Raw genomic sequence first — 26,918 nt, 5'->3', positions numbered from 1 at the left:
CTTTGATAGCATCTTCAATATAACTGTTATGCAAATTGAAACTACACAGTCTATCTCATGGGAAATTCCAGAATCATTTTTGTTCCAAATGGAAATGAGCTGTGAAAGTATTTAACATGAACACTGATTCAGTTAAGAAAACAAAAATATTTTATTGAAGTGAGTCAACAAAACGCCATTAAAAATAGTCAAAGCAAAACTTCCATCACTGGAGCACCATGTAGAAATATCCCGTGGAAACTCTTCAGATAAATTTTATCTTCAGTGGGAAAATTTTCAGCAGGAATAGAATACATGTTTTTCTAAGGCATCATTATGACAAAAAAAAATTAACACTTCTTATCATGAGCATCAGTGAAATCTATGTAAGTCAAAAATGTTGTGATCAGAAGAGGGTATTGCAGTCAGTTTGTTGATGACAGTAGGGCACATTCTTTACCTTACTGCTGCATATTTTGATATAACATTTTTTTAAAGTAGATACAATCTACTTAGGTGTCCCCGTCTTCATACCTCACTGATTTCTCTTCCTCTTGGTCTCCCATTTTTCCCTCCATCTTGCTATTGCCAGTCCTGCTCCACATATTGCAGGACATCTTTATACAGGGCATCTTCATGCAGGTCACCTTACAGACCAACTTTTGGAACTCACTAGCACAGCAGGTTTAGCTGAGATGACCACAGTAGAGCCAGTTGCGATGCCAGGATAAGTCTTTCACAAACTACTCACTTTGCTTACTCACAAATAGCAGGAGCTGTTTTAATCCCAGAACCTGTCAGGGGATCCTTCTTTCACGTAGGAATGACGTGTCTCCTATAAAATTAAATCCAAAGCCACAGGTGGTGCTCTGGCAGCAGATCCCAGAGGCAAACAGGAATAGCTGCTGTATGCTTGAATGCTTGATCAACTCTAAAACATCCCAGTGTGCTCCAGGAGCATGGAGCCCAGTGTGGAGCCAGGAGTTGGACCCAGTGATCCTTAAGGGTCCCTTCCATCTCAGGATATTCTATGATTCTGTGATTTATCATATTTGTTTTCCCAGCAATAGCAAACATTTTATTTTTAAATATACTCAGGATAGAAGCAAAATCTCAAGGAGACACTTCTTCCAGTTTAACCAGTCATGCTTTGCATGACTGATGATTCTAATATTTTGATGCTTCTAAATTTTTACATCCCTTTCTGTTTGTTTTGGGGCATTCAAGAGAGGAGGGTTTGTACCTATTTGAAAAAACTTTGAAAAGCAAGAATACTGGCCTGGAAATTCTTGGAGAGATCTTGCTGTGCCATGTGTAAAGGAACAGCTTTTATGTATTCGAGGAAGTGTTCCTGCTGAGTTGGCATTTTACAGCTTGTTTCTGTCCAACTGCTTGCACTAATTCATTAGCAAAGGAAATGTCTGTTCTTTTCCAGATCACACTTGCCTATGCCAAGATAGTTTAGCCAGGCATCACTGGTTCCTCTATGTGGCACGTGCATAACCTCTTCAGCATGGTCACATATAAATGCCAGTGGTAAAGAAATAATGGGAATGGTTTTGTCTGTATGGAAACATTAAATATAACAATTTTCGACAATGAAAAGCAAAATTTGCCCGATAAACTTGTGCCAAAACCTACATTTTGTTAAGTACTGAGAAGAAAATCTATTTTTGTACCAAATGCACTTGTGGTTTGATCAGATGCAAAGTTGTCTTTGTGCTAAACAAGGGATGTGAAATAAACAGCTTCCTTTCCTTTGTTCTGCGACACTTTGGAATGCCATCCTTAATCTTCAGCAACACCTGCCAAACTTTCATGGGAGGTTCTCTTCCATTGAAGAGCTTCCTTCTCTCTTCCCACATTTGGGTAAGGGAGATAATGTCTGTAAGGAATTTGAGATTTTCCTACTTCGTGAAAAGTTATCCTTGTGCTGTAGCTGGACAAAATTGTATCAGCAGCAGCAGTAGCTGTTCCTGGGTGTAGACCTGTCCTATTTCTTGTTTCCTCTGGGCTGTCTAAACTGACATGTTTTACAATACCACTGGAGCAGGATAACAGCATTTTGGAAGAAAAATATACAGTGTTGAATATTATCTGATCGATTGAAATATGAGGTAGTGAAACTTTTGGTATAAAACTACTGTAGGCACACCAGGCGTTGAATTTAGATTTCTTAGTATGGTTTGCTCAGGATAGTCTAATTAAATTATTTGAGTTCACCACTTGTGTTTTTTGCAATTCTTGACTTACATTTACTCCTAAGAAAGTAGTCTGGATAAGACTGTGTAGGAAGGTGCAGAAGTCAATGCTCAGTTTCTCCCCAGATGAAGGAAATAAAACTCATCTAAAAATAATTTTCAGTATGATCTGCAAAGACTAATGAGGATTTCTTGGTCCAATGTTTATTTACAAAAGTATTTTTAAGTTATCCTGTTAAGGGCATGCATAATACAAATCAATACTTTTTTATCTTGGTGACACAGAACTACTTGATGTAGGGGCAAAATAGGTGTTAGAGATGTAAGATGAGCTGATGCTTCCTTTAAAACCTGTGATTTACCAAGGCAAATGGTGGCAAAAAGGACACATGACTGTGCAAATCAACACGTGGTGAAACAGGACAGTTTTGACTCCAAGCACCATTTCTTCATTCTGCATTAAACCAGCATCAGCTAAAATAAAGTAATAAGTAATGGGAAGAGAGACTGAGGTCAAAGGAGGTCCTAGGGCAGGGAAGCACTCCTATGTGTCCTTGCTCTGCTCTGCCCTCTGGATTCATCACCACTGCTGCTGTGGTCCTGGTGATCCCAGATGTGCTCCTCACTTCTGTGCAGACAGGAGCTACAACACATCCATGGGAGTGTGAACCACTTTCCCAGGTGCAGCTGTCTCCCAGAGGAAACTATGATCCTCAGCAAGGATATGGCTCCACCCAAGGAGAGAAGTGCAAGATAAAGACAAGCAGTCAATGCTCAGCCTGTGGCGCCTAGAGATGATGAAGAACCTCTTTGCTTCAGTTATTTTGCATAGTAATGGATAGCTGAGGTTTTCAAAAACTATTTTGCTTTAAACATTCCTGAATAGGCTTCAAGGCAAAAGGAGGCTTTACTTCAGGACAATCCCAGCTCCAGTGCCTCCTCTTAATATCTTTATATAGCGATAGAGACTACAATATTTTAAGTCTCTTCTTTTGTGGCAAAACATTGTTGCACCATTTGTTCAATTAATTATATTACACAGAGATAGACTCAAGGTGATATCCTCATCAATACTTACAAGGTCTTCTGGAGGTACACATGCTTCCTCTTGGGAGTGCTGACCCAAATGAAAGACATGTGTGTGCATTTAATGCAAACTGCTCAAGCTTGATAAGTCATTAACTTGGGCCATACAGCTCCTGTTTGACTCAGGCCACAAGTAGAACAAAGGAACTTCAGCCTACAGAAGGCCATCTAAACACATCATTTCTGCATAATTATTGCTCTGACTGTGAAAGAGTCATTGGCTTTGTAACTTATATTCTATTGAAATTTGAAAAATGCATCTGTTATATAAACAAAGGAAGCTCATCAGGCTAGAGGCTAAACATGCTTTCTGAATTCTTATCTTCTCTATCAGGTTACATAGATTTTCTAAAAATAGGGCCATTACAAATTCTAGAACTTTAAGAATTTATTTGAGCCACAAATTGTAGTGGCTTTGTAGTATGTACAAACGTAGTTGAACCAGCTAAAGAAGTAAGGAGATTAAACAAAGACAGCTGCACCAAAGCGCAAGCCACTTTTTGAGGAATTTTAATTTGAAAGAGCAGACATTACTTAAAAACAATTGGGACAGGAGGCTTTACAATCATACTTTACTTTTTATTGACTCCAAGGTGCTGCCAAATTGACTAAGTAGATGGCAGCTGATGTAACAATGAACTTTTCACTTGCTCTCTCTATTACTATAGAGAGATGATTCATGAGAAAGTACCGTGAATAAATGGAATTAACTGGAATTTACTTTTCTGTTTTACTGTTTTAGGTGCTCAATTCTTCTAAGAAGCAAAAGTAAGCTCTGTTGGATCCTTGGCATGTAAAGATATTTTTATTAACATTCAATTGAGTAGAAATTAGCATGAATGACAGGTTTTAACAAGCAATCAAAATAATCTTTAAATGATTTATTAAATACTAACCAGTTTTGAAGCAGCACTGAGATGAAATGTTAAGCAAAATGCAACCAACGTTCATAACCCTTCAATAGTGATATATCATTCCATTTGCTAAAGTTTATTCTTCTTCTTCCTGTGGGCACCCCAGCCTCTGTTCTCTTTGTATCAAGGCACAGGAGCCCAAAAGATAAAAGGAATAAAACTAATGATTGTTCACATACATGCTAATGAATACGGAAGAATTTTTCAAAGGACAACACACAAAGTTTACTCAGCAGAAATTATTTGGCACCTGGCACCCTTGAACTTGGAAGTATTAATTTATATATATATATACATGTATATATATATGTATATATATAAATTACAAAGGTACAGATATGGAAAGAATTAAATTTTTCTCTTACATAATTTTGAAATAAGTGGATTTAAAGCACACATCAACATTTAGCAGAAGTTAAGTCACAACCATAGTTACCTGAGGGAATTACTAGGTCACAATCTTGATTGTCATCGTGTCTTCATATTTAGATTCTTCTTGGGTCTTAAAATGCTGTCTGTGACGTCTTATCAGTTGTGTACGGAATGGCTTGAATTTCCTTATTCAGATTTTTTCTCCTTTGTAACAACACCAAGTAGACAGAATTTGATTTATAGCAACATCCACATGCAAAAAATTTTGGACACATTTTGTGGTAAGGAATATAGAAATAGTTGTGCTTCTATTAAAGCAAAAAGTTGTTTTATGTGGAAACATTTTATATGGTATTAGAAATCAGCTTACACATGTATGAAATCTCTTTGAACTGATTGCAATTGATATTTTTCTCTGCTATTTCAGACATCAATGAAATCTGATTTTTCAAACAACCACAGATAAAATGGGATCTTAGAAACAGTGGAGGGGAAAAAACTTTTCAACAACAAGCAAAATAGTAAGTTATAGGAAACACATAAATTGAAAATAAAATAATTATACCAAATATATTGCAAACACTAAAGAGTTTAAAATATGTTTTCTTTTTCTTATGCTACGTGTAATGCACTATCTTAGTGTAATGAGAAATTGGCACTTCCTTTAGATATCTTTAGTTCCTTTGATATCACCTTGCAATTTCTTCTGCATATAGGATATGTTCTTCTTGCTAATTTAATAAATGTTATGTTTATATTATTTGTACTGCACCATGTCCCCAAGTCAAAGAAGTGATAATCAAGGATGTGTTGACATGCTCTCCCTACTGAAGAGATATTTTTGAGCTGCAGACTATAATCTCAACTCCACATACAAACGGAATGTTGAATTTATTTCAGACTGCATGCTTGAATGGGCTTTTTCTACTCCAAAATCCTCAAGGCTCCTTTAACTGCAATAATTGGAAATAATTATGATAAAGTTAAATTTTGTGCATTTTATTATCTTCCCACTTTTGGGTATCATTACTTCCGTGTGGGCAAGTGAAATAGACGCCAGGTCATACCATATTTCAGAATAAAATAAAGCCTGAGTAACTATAGTCAAAGTAACTGTTGCTGATTCATTTAACAGGTACGTCTGTGGTTTTTAAAGCCAGTATATCAGTCACTACTTGTAATAGAACATTTATGATTCCTTTGGTCAACAACTGCAGGTTAATGACAACCACAAAGTAGGGCGGGTATTCAAGTTGATGAGGTCATGGCCTTCTCTTCTGAATCTGTTTGCTTTCTGTTCTTCAGCATGCCGAGGCAGATGAATCACAATGAAGTAGTCTATCAGACTCAGTTCCGTGAAAGCATAACTTGAAATGGTGCTGAATAACACAAAACATGTCTGCTTTATTTTTCTCCCCAGTAGACATGAGACTGGCACGTTAGTGCTTTCTACATACTGGCTATAGAGCAGTCTGTGGCAGTTCAACCAACTAGATGTTTTAATTGATCATTTTATTCTGAACTTATTTAATTCTTCCTTGACTTCACCGTAACACTTCAGTCACTTTTGAAACAAAGAAATAGTTTCAAAATAAAAATTGTATGCTCTCTGTTAATTATTCGCAGAAGAAACATTTCCAGGTTTTACAATTTCTAAGAGTATTTTTAGGCTCAGATGTTTTGCCAAACTGGACTTTGACTTACAGTTAGTTTCAACTGAACCCATAAGGTGCTTTCGAGTCATGCTGGATCAAATACTGACTTGTCTACGAGCTCAGAAGATTACAAGCTCCCTGAGAGCTGCAGGCTTAGTTCACATAACAGCTACAGTGTTTGGCAGCCAAATGTTCCAAATCTGTTTGATAAAAGTTTACTGGGACTTTCCAGGATTTACTTGCTACCTCCATACTGGCAGGCATAGCAACAGTGAACATGAAAACATCAGAGCACTGAACATTAGGCACGCTTGTGCAATGGGCATGACCTGAGAGCACGGCCCTTCAGGTGCTTGATCACACAACCTTAAACTTCTGTTAAGGAATGATGGGGGCTGGGCAATGGAGTGAGTTGGGAGTTGTATATGTATCTCAGTATTAATTAGAAAGTGTCCAGGTGAAGTAGGGTACATCGGGATCTTACTTGGAAAATGTGACTTGTGCTGAGTCTTGCAGTTAATGAGCTCAATTATACATAAAATATGCCAAATAACTTCAGTTTTTGTCCTAAAGTCCTGCTGAGACTTTATGTCAATTTGTGAATAAACACTTTTAAATTAAAGCTTTTAATACTGCATTTACCCCAAATACGTCATTCAGCAGTTGTTCTTTTTTCATAGAATTAGTAGGATTCTGTTGCAACTAAAGATAACTTAGTGACAGTTTAAATATAGACTGGAGTGGTATTACTACAGACATTCAAAATTTTAGAATAAAATTTGCAGAGGGCAGCTCCAAAAGTAATGCCTCCTCTTTATTATGCTTGCCCATGACATCAGAGGCAAATGTTGGTGGTATGGCAATAGATGTTGGGACCAAGTTTGTGGGTGACACCAAGCTGTGTGGAGCAGTCAACAGACCTGAGGGAAAAGATGCCATCTGGAAAGACCTAGAAAGGTTTGAGCAGTACCCTGCCAAAAAGAACTTCAGAGTACTGGTGGATGGCAAACTGGATGTGAACCAGCAGTGTGCCATCACAGCCCAGTAAGCTAACTGTATCCTGGGCTGCATTGAAGGAAGCACAGCCAGCATAGTGAGGGAGGTGATCCTGCCCCTCCACTCTGCTCTGGGGAAACCTCACCTGGAGTACTGTGTCCAGATGTTGAGTTCTCAGTACAGCATAGATGTGATCTGTTGGAGCACATCCAGAGGTGAGCCACAAAAATTATCCCAAGATGAAACACCTCACCTGCAAGGACAAGCTGAGTGAGCTGGGGCTGTTCAACCCGGAGGAGAGAAGGATCCAGGGAGACCTGATAGCGGTCTTTCAGTACCTAAAGGGGGGGCTATAAGAAAGAAGGGGATAGAATCTTTAGCAGGATCTGTGGTGACAGGATGAGGGGAGAGGCTTCCAAAGTAAAAGAGGGAAGTTTTAGATTGGCTATAAAGTAGCAGTTTTTCAATATAAGGGTGGTGAGGCACTAGAGTAGGTTGCCTAGAAAGGTGGTGGAAGCCCAATCCTTGGATATATTCAAGGTCAGGCTGAACAGGGCTCTGAGTAACCTGTTCTACCTTTGGATGTCCCATTCATTGCAGAGGGGTTGGACTAGATGATCTGTAAGAGTCTCTTTCACCTCGAAAGATTCTATGATTCTATGATTTTAGGTTGAACATTCCCACTAATATTCTATTACATTTTGTTGCCATGTGACAGATAGGAGCAGAGGGGCAGTTGGACAAAATTTCTGACATAGAAATGTGTATGGGGCAAAGTTTCACTGAATTCCTCCATGCAGAGAAGAAAATGCACCCTCTGGCATTCTTCGATGCTGATCATTTATGGAGAACAAACAGTGAATGTGAGTGCAGTTAGGAGGTGGATGGAGTGTCTCAGTCAGCTCATCTGTGCAAATCAGATGATTATGACCAGGGAACGTTGTATGGAGAAGAATACAGCTTCAGTGAAAATTTTGCACTAGGTCAGTCCCACGAGTGCTCACACAGAATCCAAAAGACCACTATATACATGTTGGTAGCAACCTGTTGAACCAATACAAGACTGAGTGACAGTTTCCTGGATCGCATCATTATTGGTGATGAGATGTGGTGTCACCATTACAAGCTTGAGTCAAAACAGCAGTCCACGGAGTGTGACATGAATTTCTCATAAAATAAAAAGTTCAAGCTGCAGCCCTCAACAAGTAACATGATGTTCACTGTCATTTGAGATAGCAAAGAGATGATCTTTCTGAATTTCCTGGAAGCCAGACAAACCATCAATTCTGACTGCTACTTTGCAAAGCTGAAGGCTCTGAATTCCATAGTCAGGACAGAGAAGATGACAACCTTTCTTTTGCACTAAGATAACAATAAGATAACACCAGGCCCCATACCATTCTGAAGACATTGGAGCACATTTCCAATTTTGGCTGGACTGTCTGTCCTACAACACTCATCGTATAATCAGGATTTGGTGCCTTCTGACTTCCATCTGTGCAGGTCAGTACAGATGGACTGCATCAGCAACATTTTCCTAGCAACAACATCATCATAGCTGCTGTGAAACAGTGGGTCATTTCTGCTGATGCAGATTTTTATAAGCATGGCATATAGGCTCTTGTTTATCACTGGTGAAAACTCACAGCCAATGGTGGTGACAGTGTTGAAAAATATTTTGTAGCTGAAAATTTGTGTTACCAAATAGTGCTATTGTGCTCACTGTTGTAGTTTGCATGGAAATAAATAGGAGGCAGTATTTTGGAAGTGACTTATGTATATGAAGGACCTTGCTCTGATAGTGCTAGAAAATCATGAAGGTCATCCTCATTATCTTATCCAGTTGCTGCAAGTGACAATATTTTGATGATACAATAAATCTTAAACTGAAACAGAAATGATAAATCTTTTATTTCAGGATTTCTTTCTGAATGCTCACTATTTCCCAAGTCTAATCTAAAACAAACAAAAACTTACATGTAATTTGGCATTGCAGATGGCATGATTAGTAAATGAGGCAGTACAAAACAGTAGACATATCCTGTTCATGTCTTCAATACTTAATTCTAACCAAAGCATTTGCAATTTGTTGTCAACTTCAATGTAATTTTTAGGAGGCTAGGTGCTTGGTGGTAGGGGAATTTTTTGCCATCATCAAATATCAGCCACTAGAACCTGAGAATATATTTTTAGACAATGTTGCCTAATATCCTCTGATTTACTCCCAACATTCATACACAAAGTTAGAACTACCTCATTTTCTTTAGACTGTTATTTTCTGGAAGGTCACTGTAATTGCCTTTCCTTGGTTTGTAGCATCGATTACGGTTTTCCATTCCTAGTTTAAGCAAATATTTATAATTCTGATAGAGACATTAACAGCTGCACAACAACCCCCCAAGACATGCATTTTTTTTTAACCAGCATGCTTATCAAAACCTGCCCCATTCTCCTAAGGAATGCTTTAACCCGTTCCTATTTTCCAGAGCGTGAAGCAGTTTCTGTAAGGGCACAAGGACAGAAGGCTGATGAAGACACTCAGCTTTCTGCTGCCAGTCATCTCTCTGCCTGATATCTGGAAAGTGAGATGCTTCTGACAGCTGCTGGGGCAGTAGCATTACAACACAGCAAACTGAAATTGTGCTGAGCCCTGCAGCTGACAGGGAGGCTGTCATGATTTGAAGAGTTAATCACACGACACATCCCTCTTCCCTTGGGAGAAAGGGAGGGTGGTGGAAGGAAGAGGGAAAAAAAACAACTGAGACAGGAGAAACTAATTTATTAAAAGGAATGTGAGATAATACAGAATAATTCAGACCAATATATCAAAACAAACCAAAAATAAAGCCAGAGGAGAGTCAGTCTGAGACTTTATCAGCAAGCCCTCCACGGTTCACCTCCTAGAAGAGGCATGAGAATCCTTCACCCAACACGCAGAATAGGAAATCATGTGGAGGCTCCTAGGAAATGCAGTACTTCCCAGAGTACCTTCATCTTACAGAGTCAGAACTCATGTGAGGCTGCTAGAGAAACCAGCAAACACAGTTTTGCAGTGCACTGTGCTTTTGCACCCAAACAGCCTGTGTCATGTTATAATATGGAATACTGATAGAAGAACAGAGGCTCCTCACTATGATCTCAGCTGCACACATGCCAAGCATGACAGCCAGCTGATGTTGGAGGCATCCCCACCCCCAACCCCCTCAACTCATTCTCCTCAATGGGAGGAAGAAAGTGCTGTCACCCCAGTGACTCTAGCTCAGCTACACAAAAGTCCTCCTATCTCTTCACCAGAGATAGCTGTTGTGTAGGACCCATACACGTACCAGCTCCAAAATATTGGACTGGTCAGCAGCTCCCACCACCACCTCCACACCCCAGGTTCTCCTCAACAGCAGCTACCTCACTGCCCAGAACATCTCCCATGAATACAAATGTGCTCTTCCAGTTGCATTGCAAAGGTCACAAAATCTGGCTTTAAATTGTTTTTTTTAAAAAGACAACCTTATAGGACCTCCAGTTCATACTGCTTCAGGTGTTTGACATCTTCTGGTAATACACAAAGGCAGTTTGCTAGCTCTGGACCTCCGGCAGGGGCTGTCTGAGACATTCAGGAGCCTCAGCATTGACAGAGATGGGATTTTGCTGTTCTGTTAGCATGCCTGTACTTTAATAACATTTTGTATTACTTCTCAAGTGAGTCTCAAGTTCAGGACAGGTCACATCTTGTTTAACATACACTGAAACTAGAAAAAATAAATTCTTAAATATAATTTTCTTTTCCATTCTAAATTAAGATCTTCTGTTTTTAAAATACGCTCATCAGTCATTTGATATGATATTGTTCCAGACCATTTAATCTGTATAATTCCTTTAGAAAACAACATTTCTGAATGCTTAACTAAACATTCCTGGAGCAAGAATTCATTCTGCATTTTACCCTTTCAGCCTCAGAAATCAACCACCTTTGTTGCATGTGTGTTTTGTTTTGTTTGGCTCATTGTTTCATAGAGATCAAAAACTGGATCTCTACTGTAAAAATAAGCTCTGTTTGGGTTTAAAGGAAATAAAGGGAGGATAGGGGACCATTTCATTGTATATGAGTTGTATCTAATGTCTTTATTAAGTGTGCTTCAGATGCTTTGCATTAAAACTTAATTTAAAGAAAGCTGAATGAGCGCCAAAATCAACTCCATTGTTGGATAAATGGAATTGCTACACTCAGGTTCTGATTTATTCTGACATAAAATTGCTTGCCTGCAATTAAAGGTTCATTATTCTACCCAAAGACATAAGTAAACACTGCTCATAGGGATTTAAATTACCATAATGTTTTGTATAAATCCTATGATCAATTTTTATTCACCTAGTTTTATGCTTCTAACAGTCATCACAAATTCATATTAATATTGATAGTTGCTACAGGCATACATCAAATATTTTCTTTTTGTCTCATTCCAATATCAGCCTGAATTTAGTTACAGCCCGCTTATCTTCCTCAATCTGTTCCACCATCTTCTTATTGCACGTTTCTACTTTTGTATACCCACCTCACCTTTCCTTTGTCCACCAAGTGATGCTATCATCTCTTTCTTACTAACATACATTCACAGGAGAAAAAAAAAAAAAAAAAAAAAAAAAAAAAAAAAAAAAAAACACAGGAGAGCTACAAGGAAGGGCTCAGAAGAGAAAAAAAAGTAATGAAAGATTCCCAAAGAAAAGCACAGACTGATTTTCCAACTGTAAGGTTGATGGAAGTTTTTCACTCCAAGGGTGGTGACGCACTGGAACAGGTTGCCCAAGGAGGTTGTGGATGCCCCATCCCTGGAGGCATTCAAGGCCAGGCTGGATGTGGCTCTGGGCAGCCTGGTCTGGTAGTTGGCAACCTGCACATAGCAGGGGGTTGAAACTGGATGATCATTGTGGTGCTTTTCAATCCAGGCCATTCTATGATTCTATGATTCTATGATAAGGGTGCTGGAGCACATTAGCTCAGAATGCCGCAACAATGCCTTATCTGCTTCTGCTGCATTACCACATACCAGCAGCCTCAGAAAACTTCCTCTTTCTAAAAATTTCCATTTGGGCTCCTGGAAAGTTAGAGCAAAACAAAGTGGTAGCTTTTTGCCTGGACTGAGTGTAAAAAAATCACGCTTTCCCAAAAATGAATTAATTTTGAAGCGCCAACAGATGCAAATTTTTCATATTGGCTAATTTTGGTGTGATTTTTAAAGGGCAAAATAAGAAAGGTGACTTAGAAACAATACTTAATCAAATGAGCAAAGTGTAACAGCTGTTTACCCAAGAGGCAGAAAATGTCAAAGGTTGCATGCCTAATCTTAATTCACTGAATCTTTTTTCCAACTGCAGCTATTGCTTATTCGGTCAAAATTAATGATTTTGTTCCCTACCTCATGTTTGCTCAGCAAACTGTGCACACTGGAAGACTGTTCAGAGTTGGTCACCTCTAACTGCCTGAAGCAATTGCCAAGATTTGCCTGTGCGATGGGTCATTTAATTTACCAATATCTCAGTCAATTACTACAGCAATAGAACGTAGGAAATTATGGAATAAAAGGTACTAATATATATGGAGAGGAGAGGAGAGGGAGAGGGAGAGGGAGAGGGAGAGGGAGAGGAGAGGAGAGGGAGAGGAGAGGAGAGGGAGAGGAGAGGAGAGGAGAGGAGAGGAGAGGAGAGGAGAGGAGAGGAGAGGAGAGGAGAGGAGAGGAGAGGAGAGGAGAGGAGAGGAGAGGAGAGGAGAGGAGAGGAGAGGAGAGGAGAGGAGAGGAGAGGAGAGGAGAGGAGAGGAGAGGAGAGGAGAGGAGAGGAGAGGAGAGGAGAGGAGAGGAGAGGGAGGTTTTGCATGTTCTATGTTGACCAATAACCATCATGATATGATTGTTAGTCAGGTTTTTCACAAAGTTCATGCTTCCAGGTGCAATCCTTTCTAGAAGTGTTCTTTGATGTAGAGAGATTACTCCACAAACCTTAACATTCTTTCATAAAGCTTTCTTTATGCAATATATATTTATACTAATAGAAAAATTACCTCCTCTAGACTATCCATCAGTAAAATGACGAGTAGCAATTGAGTGTTATTATCTGTCTTCCCAAACTGCATTTCACCTGGAAAGAAAGATTAAAATAATAAAAACGTGAATTGCCATGTCAATAAATAAGAAGTCAGGAAATGTTACAATCGATTTTTCTGGTGTCCTTCAATCTGTTCTGAATGGTTTTATGTACATATTTAGATGCACCTTTTAACTAAATAAGCACGCATTTATTTTTCCTGAGGAAAAATATACATTTGCAAATAATACATGCAAAATATTCAATTAATATGCAGAATTTACTCCCTTATGAATGCAATTTTCATATTTTTTTAAGTTGCCTAATTAATTATACTAATCTATTAGTATTTTTCTGTCCTCATTCTGTCATTAAGAGCACTAAGCTCTTCATGTTAAAAAGCCTTTTTATTTTTCTCCCTTGAAATGTATGTGGTTTGTAAATTTCATTGTAGATCAAACTAGATATTTGTAAGTCTTTGTTAATTTGTTCTTTTGGCGGCCTTGAAGGGAATAAAAGAATCTAATCAAACGATCTAACGTTGTCTAGGCAAGAATTAAGTAACCCTGTTTATATCATTCTTATTAGTGCTTCAGTTAACCCCCATGAGACAACTCATGTGAATCAAATGAACCGGATTAAGCTTGCTGATCACTAACTAGTTTGTATGATGTCAAAATGGGCACTGATGTAATATGAATATTAAAAATCAAGCTAAGGAGAGAATTTTGATTCTGAGGATCGCTCTAATTTAGATGACTCACAACTCATACAATGCAAAGATTGCCTCTAATGAGGTAAAGGTGCAGTTCATCCTAATCAAAAGGACATTGGTCTGTAAGCATTTGAATTTTGGCACTTAGACCTAAGGAGTATCCTTTGATTACACCTGTACAGTTACTAACATACAGAGCTTGAAGCCTCAGGGCAATTAGTGACTACCCCTTTGCCATGAATCTAAGAAAGAGATCATCTGCAACTGTATAACCAGAGCAATAAACCTGGGAGAAGGTTACCACAGAATGCACTAAACCTCGAATATTCAAAATTAGACTTAGTCTTTGCCCCTTATCCATCAGATATCACAAGTTCTTGCAACAGATCTTACATAACAGATGCCATAATACATTAATTACATTGATCTCAGAGGTAAAAAAGAGATGATATGTTTACTGTAAATGTGTTCACTTCTGTCCAGGTCCCATTAAATTGCAGATTTTAAAAAGGCTGTGCTATGTCCACACTTCTTTGCCCTGTGCTGAGCAAGGAGGAGCCTCTCTCCCATCATGGGTCCATGGCTGGAGAGCATTAGGTCCTGTGTCTGGGTCCTACTGGGATGCCAAGTTCCCAAAGGAAGGTAGGCACTCCATCAGCATGGCGGAACTCAGCCTTCATAGATCATTCCAAAGCATGGTATTTCCATCAGACAGAGCAAAGGTATAATTTGCCAATTATGATGTGGGAGAGTAACTTAAAAAAAAAAAAAAAAAAAAGAGAGAGAGAGAGAAAAGAAACAACGAGCAACAACAACACCAAAAAAAACCATACAATTTTGGAGGGTTTTACAGCTAAATGAGAAGAACTGAGCACAATTCCATCTTCAGTTGGGATTTGAGAAAAATAATTGGGAAACTGCTTTCCCTAGATTTCACCTGATATCCCACAAATCCTGAAGCAAGAAGAAAAGCCAATGGAAGGTGAGCAAGATAGAATTGCCAGTGTGTCTTGGGGACTTGGCTCCAAAGCAATGAGCCCAAGAGCTGCCACAAAAATCAGTTCCATCAAATGCATGGAGCAGCCCCAGACACAGTTGTATCAACACAAGTATAATCATACCAGCAATTAGGAGAGGGCAGAAACACATGAGTCCAGCACTTCCACCAGGGAAAAAGGCTGTGCAACCAAACCACAAGCTGCTTAGCTTCAGGAATCACTGCGAATGCATGCTGAGCTGAATGATCAAAAGGGAGCAGAAATGAGGGAAGGCTGCAGAGGAACATCAAGCAATTGACCTTTCCACCCAACCCTGCTATGAGCATTTGTTTCAAACAACGGCTGTTTTTTATAAAGCTGACTTGAAAACTGGTGTCTTCCTATTTCTGAAAGAATTTGTTCTCTTCATCTTTTTACTGGCAAAAGCACTGTTATTGCTTTTTGTTCCTACAAGCCCTCCAAGAGCCACCTCAGCACTGAGGAGGTGAACCAGAGTCTATTTTGGCATAAACCAGAAAAAACACAGCTTGATCTAAGATCTCTGGATGAATTTTCATTGCTGGTAATCACAAAAGTCATGGTTTTATTTGTAAATTAAGAGAGATCTGCAAGAAACTCATTGGGAAGAAAAAAAATAGTAATAAAGCAAACACGGAACCCTACCATGTCATCTCTTTATAGATGAGAGCACACTTTATATAATGTAATTTGAGTTATAAATAATATTATTGTTTGCTTCAGCCAAAGAGCTATAGCTCATTTAATTAAGAGAATGGATGTGCTTGTGTTGTGTTACCCATTACTACTTTGTAAAATATATCCATAATGATATTCTATGCAAAAATTACTGCACTGGCAGGGAAAATGAGAGCAAAAAGAACTTATCCAAAATGTTTCCAGTAAAAAGATAAATGAAGAGAATTTGATCTCTTTTTTCCTTTAAATCAAATAGCTGAAAGTAAAATTTTAAAGAAAAAGAAGTAGGGGAAGAAATATGAATTGACAGATATGACTTTGAAGTACAATGTTTAAAATGGACCATTTGTATCAGTAAGTCAATGGGACAGGTTTAGCTGTTTTCCTATATCTGTCCAGGACTCAGTGTGTTCCATTCTCTTGACTGGTATGAATTTTATACTCAGCAGTAAGCTATACAATACTATATCCATTTCTAAGGCTCATTAATTTCAAAGTCCATTGATAAGGAATTACTATGTGATGTCAAAAAGAAACATTTACCACAAAAGGGAAATAATCATTCTTTTTCAAACATTTTAAATGAAAGCACCACAAAAACACGGAACCAGAAAAAAATTGTCGTCTTGTCCATAAATCTAAGAAGGTAACAGTGGAAGTTTTGTGGTATTTCTCTAAGCCACGTAAATTCTGACACTTAATTTTTACAAAGATGACACCAACTTTTCTTTAAAAAGAAAACTAGAAATGAGATGTTAAGGAAAATAAAAATTTAAGCAGTATAAAACAGTAATTTTTAATGGCATTTCATGATATTTGGAACAGATTCTTTCAATCAGAAGTAAAGCAGGTGGAAGAAAAGTGAAGAAATAAACTCTTGTGATGCAAAGTTAATAAGGCAGAGGGATGTGACTTGATTTTCAATGACATGGTGTACCCAATGAATATCTATACCAATATGAATAGTGAGACGTGATATTTGCATGGCTCACTGTTGTGGCTGCCGTTTCATGCGGAGAAGAGGTTGAGACTGAGACCTCCCCTTCAGATCAGAGATCAAAGTCCAAGCGAAAGCCTGTGCTCATGCCAAATCCCATTTTTAATAAATCCAGTTATAAATAGAACCTTGTCTATTCAGGTCATGGATTCAAAGGGAGCCGAGCGCGTTGCTGGTCATGTCCCACCTCTGTCTGTCACTGGTTACAGAAAATGGCACACTTCTGTCACACTTGTTTGGATAGCCATATAAGCAAACCTTTGGCTCACTTAGATACGGGTTGTTGAGGGTTTAGTGATTTATGTTGACAAGGACAAGTAACAGCACAGATATACCCCCATGACTGTTAAACAGAAGGACCTCAAGTCAATACAGGGAAATTGTAGCCGGCATTGATACTATGCTATACTAGCATTGACTACTTACATATCTACAACTACAGTGAGTGTATAAACCTAAATCTTTAATCATAATCTAGATTATTTTCTAATCAGTTCAGTTTGCATTATTATTTCAGCCATCTGAGAACTACAACCAACAATTCCTAGTTTTCAGTATCTAACTTGTGGGGGATGTCACCATAAGAGACAATCAGCAGGCCAATGCCAAATCCAATAGACACCAAAGAGAAAAAGGAAACAAACGGTACCCTTTCCACAGAACCAGAATTACAGAGGTATTATTACTTGGAAAGGAGGGTCGGAGAAGATGGGAAGCTAAGGCACAGCTAGGTTGCTCTGCAATACATTGTATGACCATGGGAACATGGTTTACATTATCCCTAGGCTGGCCAACAGCACAGTCAAAACTGAGCATCATGAGCATCTCAAAGAAAATTAGCTGGAAAGTGCGCTGTAAATCCTGGCATAGGCACCCTTCAGTGGTGTTTCTCTATCAGAATAGCAGCAAGTGTTATACCCACTAACAGTAATAATCAGAGGTTAAATGCATCTTAGTGCAGTACTTCTGGGAGGAAAGGCATCCATCCCTCTGGGGTCTTCAGAGGGCAGATTTCTGGGTCATATGGAGAGTTGAGCTACAACCAGAAGCACCCAGGTCCTAAGGTAGGGGAGAGATAGGCTTACAAGCCATGGTCAAGGCTGCTTGGGTCTGAGGCGTGGAACACACAGTATTGATGGGAATCATCCCTTTTGTTGCTGTGGATCATCAGTTACTGTGAACATAAATAATGCTCCATGAGAGAAAGAAAATAGAAAATACAGTAGGGAAACAGTGCTGTAATTGAAATAAGCTACATTTGAGGTGGATGTGCTTCATGAGGAGATTTCTACGTAAGATTTGTAAACATCTTTGGTGAAGAAATATGTTCGTTTATTTTGTGTGTATACATATACATGTATGCATATACACTTAGAGCCATTAATTAAATCTCCAATTTTGTTACTAAAAATATTTTCATTTTACTTCAGGTTTTTGCATTTCTGTACCATGGGAGAAGACCTTCCTGAATTTTCCTATTTTGAAATGTCATGAATTCTCAGGACAAATGAAGGAGCATGTCAAAACAATGGGTAGTTCACTGGTTAGCAAACAGGCAAAGATTGGGAGATCCAGTATGGCAGCAAGGGCTTCATGGAATGCAGCAGTAGTTTAAACTTTTAACTTGGTTTCTGAGGTATATAAAAGCAAGAATTTTGACAATAAAATAAACTTCACTAAACATTTCTTATTTATTTTCTAAATCATTAGAAGTCTAGAAATTCAAAATAATCGAAAGCTATTGGTAAAATAAGGCAGTGATGAACATTCATCAGTAAGCTAAAAATCAGTTTTAGCCATAAGGAAGTTATTAAAACTATGTTCCATGATAGTAAACTTTTTCATTCTCATTCATATATATACATATATATGTATAAAGTCTGATAGTTCGCACAAGTCTATGATTTCTGAGCATAGAAAAAGCAACACTTTGAGCATGAAAAAGAACGTACATTCAAAGACATAAATTTCAGTAATCTGGGGGCAGCACCATTTCAACCCTAATCTGTGTCTGTTGGCACATATTTCTCATTAATAGCAAGGGCACTTTATCCAAGGATATACTCCTATTCTTACTCCTACCTCACATCTCACAAACCAGAAACTGGAATTACTAAAGAGTAATGTGTCTGAGCCTGTTTCAAACAATTCTTTTCATAACTTCTACATTTAGGAAGATCCTGGTTTCTTTAAAAGTTATATTTTGAGAATATTGCCAAAAAAATAGGTTATACTGCTTAGTAGAATTCATTTAAATAATTATTAAAGAATATAGAACTTTTGCATATTAATATCTGTTTTAATATATTTTTTTTAGATTTATTTAATTATGTCTCTGTCACTGAAGCTGTTTCAGAGCACTACAATGGTTGCTCGGTTTTCACATTATTTTTTTTCTGGCAAAAACAGTGACATCTTCATAGACTGATAACTGATATTTTAACAAATTAATTTGTTTTAACATAGCTCAAGATTTTTCACTATTAATATCTGAGACGTAAAATACTTCTAACACAGAGCTCAGAATATTAAACAGAGGGCATAAATCTAGAGTACATCTGAACAATAACTGCTGGATCATATTGTATTTGCTTTTCTGAACTTGGACATTTCAGAGAAATTTCAGTATACTGAAGATACCTACATATTTTGCAGTAACATCTTTTATCTCTCTGCTGGTCCCAAATACACTAAATTCAGTCACTTATTGTGTTATTACGTATAATATAACTAATTACGTTCCCCATTTCCCTATTCTCTTGAAATTTAGAAGGCCTGAAATATAATAAAATGTTAATTAAAATGGCACATGAACTCTTAGTGTTCCCCTAAGATTAAAAATAATGCTTGTTAGATTCATGGTTTTTGAAAAATTACAGCATTATATTATTTTAATATAATTGTGAACTTGGGTACCTGGGTCAAGCCCAGGATTCTATTGTCCACACAATGGAAAGGTGTTAAAGGGTTGCAGAGATCTCTCATTTGGCCTTCAACTGACGTTGGAGCTGAAGCAATATTGAAGTGCCCAGGTGTTGTTGATGTTTTTCATGAAGTACAGTGCTTTCTTCCATGAAGTGTAGAAAGCAAGTGCTACTGTTGATTACATTGGATAAAAATTCAGAGGTAAAGCCCACAGACAATTCATGCAACACTCTTAATTTTTATTAGATTTGTGATATTCTGTAGAAGAAATCTGTAGGTAGAATGCTCTGTGTTTCTATTGACTATTGGCATCTAGGTACATTATGGTTCATCTTACTGTGTTGGCCATGTTGGCCATCAACAATCACAAATGCAAAGCATTTTTGTATCCATTGTGAGCCACTATTTTGAACAACACCCTGTGTAATCTTTTCTTCATAAAAAGAGTAGATGTCTTCAGATATGCTGTTCACTGACAAATGTTTTTTTAGTGCAAGGAGGCTAAAGTAGTCTTAGGAAAAGAAGCAAGAAAAGATAATCAGATTAGCCTTTATATGAGTAGTAACTTAGTAGAACTAGCAATCTCCTCTGTCTCCTCCTCCTCCACTTAGTCCCCATGGGCTAGATACAGAGGGGAAAGAAGCCCTTAGCCCTTGAGCGCATAACCAACTGATTAAAGATGTTTCATGTGTCTCCCAGGAAAACTTGCCAGCAGTAACAGAAGAACCTACAAAAATAAATGCAGGAGAAAGAAAAAGAGAAGAAATAAAAAGAAAAAAAAAGATTATTAATCAATCTTAATCAATCTTAGATGATGTGAGAAAATGTGTGATCCCCTGTACAAGTGAGATCTGGGAAGAGAAATTACAGTTGATTGATATCAAAAAAAGATCAAACCAGTTGTGATCACTTACTTCTCCTTCCAGAAGCAGGCTGTTATGGATTGTTGGGTAAAGCACATGGAAGAACTGACTGCAAAAGCTGCCTTGCAGCAGGCATGCTAACCCACCAGACATCATGAAAATCTTGCTTTTTTGATCCATATAAACAGGCATGCTAGCAAGAATTTTGGTCAAGATGAAGTTGGTGATACATCAGTAGCAATCTAAAAGCTTTTATTAAGATATAAGTAATACTGGATGCATTAAAAAAAAGGCCTCCAAAGTAAAAGCGCCAAAATTAAACTCAACAGAGGAAAAGCTTTTATCAGCTATAAGAGACTCACTAAAAGGATTAAACATTTAAATGAACAAGCAAACAAACAAACAAACAAGACATTTTGCTCATGTATAGGATGGAAATTCATTCTAAGTAAGGTCAAACAATACAAACACATATTAGAGAATAAAATTCAAACTGAATAGATAATAAAGGAAAAACAGTTGTAAATTTAAAATTGAGCTGCAAAACAGTTCAGCAGAAAACCTATTTCCCACTTTGGATGAATTCATATAATTCCGTTGAAGCTCTTGTGGTGAACAGTAGTATTTGTGGAGAGACACCAGAAGGAGGCCTAAAAAGGACGAGACTCCTGGTTAAGAATTCATAGGGACATTCTGGAGAAGCTCAGTAGAGCTCTTGCCACTATTTTGCTCGCAGAGATTGGGCAGCTGCCTAAAATTACATTTTGAGGCAATAATCATTGGACAACAAAAGGCAAAGTCCAGTCATAAATCAGTAATTTATGTAACGCCAAGCTACATCACTTTTTATTATACTGTATAGCAAAGTATTTTGAAAAATAATTTGAAATTGATGGATGTTTACCTCAAATTCAGGTACATTTCTTCAGAAACATTTGCCGTATCTTAGAAGCAGCATATCTGCAATGTGATGCAGGAGTTGCTATGGTGAGTTCACATCTCTTATTTAATGCTGCACCTGAGTAAATACACATTGTAACAATCTCTAGTAGAGGTGCTATTAGTAATGTTATGTCAGCATTTCTATCATAAATACTTATTTTCATGTTGCAACTTCTCCAAAAAGAAAGAAAACTATTCCTAGGCAAAATCCACAGAAGCCTTTGCATTCCTGTATTTTATTTTTTCACAGCTTCAATCAATTTCTGAAATCTTCTGTCATAAAAATGAAATAAAAATTAGCGAGTTTGTTTCTATTCTTTTGTTGTTAGTGATTTCCATGACAGTCGTAACATTTTCCACCTATAAAAATACTATAAAAAATTGGGGAGGTTAATTTTCATTTCACTGTGCCAGTCTGTGCCAGTAGGCATTTAGTCAGGCATTCATTGCGCTACTTGTTTTACAGCCCTTCTGTACTGTCAGAGTGGTATAAAGAGACTTTTGTTTAAAGAAGAATCAGGTCTTTAGTTCACGTATTTAAAGGCTCAATTTAACTGAATTGCATCAGAAATTTAACTTGTAGACTCCAGTGTATTCTTCCTGAGGAATTTTATTTGAGTTTGTCTCCAGAATAACACAGAAGAAAGAAATGTATTGCTGGAAGTAATAAAATATGTTTAACTTTTTGTCCTGTATTTGTTTTTCTAATAGTTTACTTTGAAAAATAGTAACTTTCTGAGAAGGTTTTTCTCTCTGAGATTCCTCCATGCGTGTCAGAATAACTCCTACATTATGCATTTGTATAAATTTGTATGTTGAAATAATTAAATGTTTCCATTTTGTGAGTTTAACTAAAATAACTTTGGTAGGAAATGTCTACTTTCATCAAAATTGTCTCATATCTAACAATGTTTTTGAAACAAAACTATCTTTGAATCAAAACTATTTTTGGTATGCATCCATTTTTGTTTGGAATTGCAGGGATTAAGTATTGGTGGAAAAGTCAAAAAAGACAAAAAAACTTTTCCAACTTGCCTGTAAAATCAGATAATTATACAGGAATTTTCATATATGTTTGTATGTTGACATTATGAAGAGTATAAGTTTAAGTAGAACAGTTTATTCTGTACTTCATGACAGCCTATAGAGTGGATACTCATTACTGGATTGGCTGAACAGTGAGGCTAAACAAACACCTCCTTCCCATAAGTTAGGAAGGTTGGATGAAGAAGTTCAAACAGACCATAAATGTGCATCATTAGCTGGTAAGATGGGAAGAATATTTTTTAAGAATTTACTTCCAAAGTCAGAAAGAGAGAAATGGGATGCCACAGTTTTATCTCTAGATCTGTGTCTGTGACAGAGGGACAGCAGGCCCAGAAGTCCACCAGCCCAAAAAGCAGGGAAAGTGAACAAAAGGGAAAAGAAAAAAAAAAACAGCAGCAATGATCTGAGGAAGAAAGCAAATGTGGTTTACAAATTATAATAGCAAAAATATAAGTACATTGGGATTGAAGCTAATAAATAAATGAGAGTTTCTGAAAACCAAAGTTCTTGCTCTGATTCATAAGGGTCAAGTCATAAAACCACAACAGATGTGCTTCAGATATTACCTTAACTAGACTTAGAAGCTGGGTGTTACCCAGCACGAACAAAGTCTGTTCATATAAAATGGAGTCATAGGAATAATCCTTGAAGTAATTTTGATGGTGTTTTTGGGTGGTGACCCTTTAGGCTTATTCATTGATGTCCAAGAAATTCCTCTGATATTAAGTCAGCATATTTGTCACTTTCTTTCATTTGTGTGTATAAAACTATAGAAAAAAAGACTAGAAGGAGAGGACTGGTGATCTTTAGTGGAAAGGTTTTCAGTCCCCAAGGGTGAAACTCCATATAATACCAGCAGAGATAGCACTGCAGCCAATCTCATTCACGATAAGACATGTATGAGTTTTTCAAATAGGTGGCTACAAAAAAGTAGCCTTGTGCTGTCTTGAGAAAAGCAACGAATACCATGTGTGACGCATAAATGTGCTCCATAAGCATAGCTCCATCACCTGGTAGAGAGGTCAGCAGCTCCTTGACCTCTCCTCAATTCCCTGGTCTCCTCACAGAAAACATCAAGCAGAAACATTCTGTGTATATCCTTGAGATGGCAAAGATGTTCACTATAATGTCTAAAACCTACAAAAGATGGAGAGAAATCCAGATCTCTTCTTAGAAAGTCATTCCAGTGTGATATTGGTTACTTTATGTACCACTTTTCTGAGGCACAATGGATCACTATGAAGTTAACCAAACATTTTCATAACTTTTCTTCTGTTATAAATTCTTCTAAGTGAACCTCAATGGTTTGCAAGACTTGTTGTTACCTTCTCTATTCTTACAACAGAAAATTAGGTAAATCTGTAAATTCAACATCATACGTACATATTTACCACAAATCTTATAGCATACCATTGGGTCACAGAATCTAGATCTTGAAAGTCATGCAACAGACACTCTTAGTACATAATTTGACACGATTGTAGCCTGTTGCCATAAACTGCTAGTACCAGAAAGCAAAAATTCAGAACCACAACCTGATAATATTAGTCATATAAAAACATCAACAGTATTATCCACGTATGTATGGTTCAGAGAAGGGGAAGATTCACTATCTTGGCAATATTGTGATATTCTCTTTCAAATCATGGAACACACAGACCTTTGTAAGATATCAGCTGATAGACTATATTATAGGTTAGAATTCAGATTTTGAGGGAAGGTGTAAAAAAATTAAGATTTATGCTCTTAGGAAATATATTAAGAAAGTTTAAGCAGATTAAGTTCAGACGTGCAATCAAAAGATGAGCATTCATAGAAGTACTCATAGACTTTAACCAATCAAAACATTCTACAGGCACTAACTGAATTTCACAAAATCATTGTGAAATAGGGAGAAAATTATCATTACACTTTTTCTATCACCAGAACTAAAAATTGGCACTTAAAGTATCACGCCATTGCCATTGGTGAGTTTTGCAGGCAGTAACAGTCAAGATTGCTATCTGTGATACATTTGATGGTTTGGATTTCATAACTACCATGACCAGTTTCCCTAAAAAACATAAAAACTGCAAAAAATGTCTATTTTGCCTCAAAGTATTGTGCTTTTTTTTAATTTTTTTAAAGACATTTTCATAACACTGCATCAAAAAATACACAGTATTCCTGTTTGTTTGTTGTTTTTTTTTTTAGCAATTTGTGACCTTAATGATAGAACAACTGATTCCTACGATAGCCCATTTTCTGGTATTTTTCTTCTATTTATCCAGAAATTACACTGGAAAATTTAAAAGTAATATTTCAGAAATAAATCTTAAAGGCATTTAAAAAAAAAAAGGAGAAAAAGTTTAAGTTAATTAAAAATAAATAAATAATAACCAGAAAATTCTGCTAAAATGTGAAAGAAAATATTGAAATTTAAAGGAACAGCCCCTTGGTTCTGACCCCCCCCACACACAAGTCCTGTCAAGAGGCATAGTTTTACTCTTCTTTCAAATCAGATTTATATGCAATGTTCTGATTAGTGGAACAAAATTGCTGGATGAAGTAGAAATATGTTTTTTTGTTTGTTTGTTTGTTTGTTTTGTTTTTGTTTTTATTTTCAGTATTTTTTTTCACTTTTGCAGTAAAAACAGTAAGGTATGATGGGTTACTCAGATAGACATTCCTTTGCCAGTAGTAAGAGTTTAGTTTAAATGAGTATTTCAGGATTCAGTCCATATTTCTACTTCACAATTTACTCTCCACAGACAGTGTAGGTGAAGACACAAAGCAAATAAAAAAGTAAGCAGCTGATGGACACTTCCAGTTTGGTTTGATAGAGGTGTCAAAGAACTCTCACACATCTTAACAACATGATTCATCTTGTACTCTGTTTCTACTTTATTACAAAAACATCATCTCTGCCCTGAGCAGTTTTGTTTTTGTGGCACTTAACGTACCATTTTGTTAGCTCTAATCTTCTTCCATGCAAAAGTGAAGTTGGTCACATGCATAAACGCTGCCAACAGCAGTAGAAGTGACATTGGATGCAGCCCCTCCTGACAACTTACATCTTTGGCCAGGGGTGGAGGGAAGGAGGAATGACACCACCTCGCCATCATGTATTCATGGTCTGCCTTTTTCTCAATCCTGACTCCTTTCTGTGGAATTTCTAGAATTGCTGCAGAAAGTAGCTCCAAGAATGAGAAACTTCTCCAGCTAATTAAAGTCAGGTGCTGACAGGCTGAAGTGATTCCCTTGCAGACATTGGCAGAAGAAAAGCTAAAACAGAGCCCAGAAAGGAAGTGTAAAGTGTGACTGGCTCAGGAGTTGCAAACTTTCCCCTCTAGGTCACAGTGCTGAACTAAGTCCAGAACGGGGGTGACTGAAAATTTTCAGTTATTAAAAGTTACTGCTAAGGATGCTATGTGTAGTTAAGTGATGGCTAGTACAGCTGTACACATCATAAAATTCTCAGTATTAATGTCACTTATTCACAGTTTAAAAATCATAACCAGATCTGAAACTATATCTTGAATTGAAATGATATTCTCTACACAGTAATTCTTATTTCCTTCTTTCCAAAATGGGGAAGCTAGAGTAGCCAGATCTTTAACACCAAGCCAAATATGGACAAGTAGGATCTCTATATACAAACACTTCTAGAAATAGAAGTACATTCATTTTCAAATTTAAATGTGACTTAGCAGCAGTACACACAGACATTGCATCTGTACAGGAATATGGAAACTTTTCACATTCCTATTTCAATAGAATCATAGAAAACAAATTTCTCACTTACCATGGAGCACTACTTGCAATAACAAAACAAATTTTATCTTCTGAGTCTCCTTGTTTTGCTGGAATGGAGGTGGGGATAAATCCAGCCCAGTTCATCAACATGTTTAAATAGTGCCTTTGAGAAAGGATTCAGAAGCAAATATGTACCGTTGCACTGGGCAGCTGCTCTGGTGGATTTCCAGTTAAACAAACATCTATTGCAAGGTACGTCTCGTAATGAGGTTGTTTTCTCAAAACTTTTTCTAGGGTCATGGTCATCACCTGGGAATTGTGTTTTTCAGATTTACGAAATTACTAATCAATATTTGAGCAAAATTACACAATGATATAAGAAATGATAATGGTGTATGAAAGTGCAGCACATACAAGTAAAAATTAGTTTCTTGTGATAACTGTTGGTTTCCAGATTTTTATTCAAATTCTGCTTAACAGTAAGTACTCACAGTAGATTACAAAACTTCTACTAGACACATATTAACCTAGGAGGAAAAAAAAAAGACATATAAACTACTGGTGACAGTTCACAAAAGCAACATAGAAACATGTCTGTGTTCTATCAGTACTCATATATGTAATTCTAAATTACAACCAGTAGACATGTGTAAAGTAAAAAAATATAGATATATGCTGAAATGGTGAGCATCATTGCAGTGCGCTCATAGACTTCTGAGCCA

The 26,918-nt window shown here is 37.2% G+C and overlaps 1 long non-coding RNA gene across 6 annotated transcripts; it reads right to left on the bottom strand.

Annotated features, from left to right (window-relative positions):
* Positions 1–26,442, bottom strand: LOC125694631 (uncharacterized). Of its 6 annotated transcripts, none has more exons than XR_007377636.1 (6): positions 26,246–26,442; positions 23,472–23,598; positions 21,377–21,490; positions 13,256–13,332; positions 7,349–7,456; positions 1–5,931 (listed from the first exon to the last, which is right to left on the bottom strand). It is a non-coding gene; the product is annotated as an uncharacterized LOC125694631 (long non-coding RNA). The 6 variants fall into 6 exon arrangements; XR_007377647.1 differs by having other exon boundaries at positions 1–4,756; XR_007377630.1 differs by having other exon boundaries at positions 1–7,456.
* Between the last annotated feature and the right edge of the window lie 476 nt (positions 26,443–26,918).

Source organism: Lagopus muta, chromosome 1 (assembly GCF_023343835.1).
Source record: "Lagopus muta isolate bLagMut1 chromosome 1, bLagMut1 primary, whole genome shotgun sequence".
Taxonomy (NCBI): domain Eukaryota; kingdom Metazoa; phylum Chordata; class Aves; order Galliformes; family Phasianidae; genus Lagopus; species Lagopus muta.
This window is presented reverse-complemented; position numbering and strand designations above follow the sequence as displayed.